The sequence below is a fragment of the Poromitra crassiceps genome (assembly GCF_964638095.1).
Source record: "Poromitra crassiceps genome assembly, chromosome: 18".
NCBI classification, from domain to species: domain Eukaryota; kingdom Metazoa; phylum Chordata; class Actinopteri; order Beryciformes; family Melamphaidae; genus Poromitra; species Poromitra crassiceps.
The window spans coordinates 5,017,107-5,020,253 of NC_139636.1; the positions used below are offsets into that span (position 1 = coordinate 5,017,107).

Consider the following 3,147-nt stretch of genomic DNA (forward strand, 5'->3'; position numbering starts at 1 on the left):
TGCAGTATGCAGCACAGAGCTCACATCAGTCAGGTGGAATATGACTTAGTGCAGTATGCAGCACAGTGCTCACATCAGTCAGGTGGAATATGACTTAGTGCAGTATGCAGCACAGAGCTCACATCAGTCAGGTGGAATATGACTTAGTGCAGTATGCAGCACAGTGCTCACATCAGTCAGGTGGAATATGACAGTGCAGTATGCAGCACAGAGCTCACATCAGTCAGGTGGAATATGACTTAGTGCAGTATGCAGCACAGTGCTCACATCAGTCAGGTGGAATATGACTTAGTGCAGTATGCAGCACAGAGGTCACATCAGTCAGGTGGAATATGACTTAGTGCAGTATGCAGCACAGAGGTCAAATCAGTCAGGTGGAATATGACTTAGTGCAGTTTGCAGCACAGAGCTCACATCAGTAGTAGAAGACAGAGCGATACAGAACAACTGTCTCAAATTATAAGGTGCAAAGTAAAAAGCATTATGTGTTGGAGACTAACTGCACAGTCAGCTTCCTCCCTGCGTTAGTGTGGTCTAGATGTGTGATTTACCCATAACTGCCATGTCTTAGTGCCGTCTAGAGGTGTGATTGACGCAAATGCTGTCAGAGTTCTGAGGAACATATAGAGTCAAGCCACAGAAGCAGACGTCACAAGCAGAGAGAGCTGCAGCATGGCGAGGTCTGCCCGTCGTGCCCGACGAGAGGAACTTGAAATAACTGAGATCAACGAGGATCATCCCATGACGGCTCATTCTGCTGAGAGGGATCAGCAGGTAGTCAAGAGACATGGTAAGAAAAATATGAGAAGAATGAGATAGAATAAGAGAATAAGATGATTTGAAGATGTCACATTTTGTTTGATACATTTTCTTGACACTATAAACAGCAGTGAGCAGTGGAAATGGTTTTGTGAGCTGCTGTCCTACATGTGAATGTTGGTTCCACAGAGGGAAACGTTTACAAGCTGGTCTTGGTGAGCTTTGGGCTGCTGTGTGCTACACAAGCTGCTCTCAACGTCTCTCTGCGTCTCATCGTGCGTGAGTGTCTTTCTATTTTCAATTCCTTATGTTTGCTCACTGCCAAGAGGAGCAGATATCTCAATTCCTCCAACCTAGAAGGACTAATTCAAGGAACATGGTTTTCTCTGACAACTGCTTTCAGATAATTCAGATATGGAGAAGCTTGAGCTGTTGACGATGGAGAGAGACCAGTTACAGACCAGTTACAACAACCTGATTAAAGAGCGAGAGACCAGTAATGCCAACCTGACCAGAGAGAGAGACCAGTTACAGACCAGTAACAACAGACTGACTGAAGAGAGAGACCAGTTACAGACCAGTAACAACATCCTGACTGAAGAGAGAGACCAGTTACAGACCAGTAACAACATCCTGACAAAGGAGAGAGACCAGTTACAGACCATCCCAGTGTGTAACCAGAGTGAGTAAATGTTGATCAGAATAAGTTAAATGGTATCATTAAATGAAAGCAGTTCACATAGTTATGATTTTATGTGTGAGTGTGATCATTAACATACATGTTTTGTTGTGTTGTGTTGAGTTGTCGCAGCCCAAAAGTCTAATTGTTGGACTAGATTTGACTCTAAGTGGTACTACATCTCTCCTGCTCGTGTGGGGAAAACCTGGGAAGAGAGCAGACAGGCCTGTCTGAAGAGAGGAGCTGATCTGGTGATCATCAACAGCAGAAAGGAACAGGTGTGTGTGTGTGTGTGTGTGTGTGTGTGTGTGTGTGTGTGTGTGTGCGCGCGTGTGCGCGTGCGTGCGTGCGTGCGTGTGCGCGTGCGTGCGTGTGTGTGTGTGTGCGTGTGCGTGCATTGTGTGTGAACCCTCCACTTCTGTCTCCACAAACAGGAATTCCTGGTTGGACTAAAGATGATTGTGTGGATTGGTCTGACAGACAGAGAGACAGAAGGGACCTGGAGATGGGTGGATGGATCACCTCTGACCACAACGTAAGACCTGATCACATTTGTTCTGACTCATTGGTGTGAGACTTCCAGAGTCACTGTAGCTACAGTATGGACCATGTCTTCACCACAGGGTTTGACTCCTTGTCCTCCTCCGTTTCAGGTACTGGAGACCAGGGCAGCCTGATAGTAAGTGGGGTGACGAGGACTGTGCTCTGCTGCATATTCATTCTAGTGACTATTTCAACAAGTGGTATGACGTGGAATGTGACGCAAAGAACCTCTGGGTCTGTGAGAAGGAGGTGTGACAGTTCCTCATTAATAACAGCTTTGTTAAAGCCCCTTGTTCAATATTTACCTATAAGTGCATTAGTATATTTAGAGCCAAAACTTGGATCAGCTGCTGTAACAGCTGCTGTCTCTCAGTATATAACATGTTTACAGCCCAGTTTATATAATCTGTAACAGCTGCTGTCTCTCAGTATATAACATGTTTACAGCACAGTTTATATCATCTGTAACAGCTGCTGTCTTTCAGTATATAACATTTTACAGCACAGTTTATATCATCTGTAACAGCTGCTGTCTCTCAGTATATAACATGTTTACAGCACAGTTTATATCATCTGTTACAGCTGCTGTCTTTCAGTATATAACATGTTTACAGCACAGTGTATATCATCTGTTACAGCTGCTGTCTCTCAGTATATCATCTGGATACAAAATGTTTGCCTTGCTGTTTTACATCACTGTACGGTTTCCAGTGCTATTATCATTTGATGAGATATTTGCTATTTTTCCTATATATATATTTTTTTATGTTTTAAGTAACTGCTTTGAAATAAAAACGGTGTCAATATTAAGGCAGAATTGGGTCAAATGTTTTGGGTCATATTTGTAGAGAGGCTTGTTACTGTGTGTCCTATAGAAAGTGGTGGAATAATTGTCCTGTAAATGTACTGTAGCCTACTGTCCTATACAGTGCTGTAGCTACTGTACTGCACAAAACTGTACTGTACTGTACTGTACTGTGCTGTACTGTACTGTACTGTACTGTATTGTATTGTACTGTACTGCACTAAGAAAAACATTTTGGCTAGTGGAAATTCTAATTGGCTGGTAACTTTAAAATCTAGCAGCCATATTGGCAGGTGGTCAAAAAAGTTAATTTCAAGCCCTGAGAGCAGGTGGTGACATAGGAGTGAGTGAGAAAAGGATC

General features: G+C 43.4%; 1 long non-coding RNA gene across 1 annotated transcript; it reads left to right on the plus strand.

The window, feature by feature from the left end:
• The first annotated feature begins 655 nt into the window (after positions 1 to 655).
• On the plus strand, positions 656 to 1,333 carry LOC310793332. The gene is made up of 3 exons (XR_014553519.1): positions 656 to 790; positions 949 to 1,038; positions 1,163 to 1,333. It is a non-coding gene; the product is annotated as an uncharacterized lncRNA (long non-coding RNA).
• The last annotated feature ends 1,814 nt before the right edge of the window (positions 1,334 to 3,147 follow it).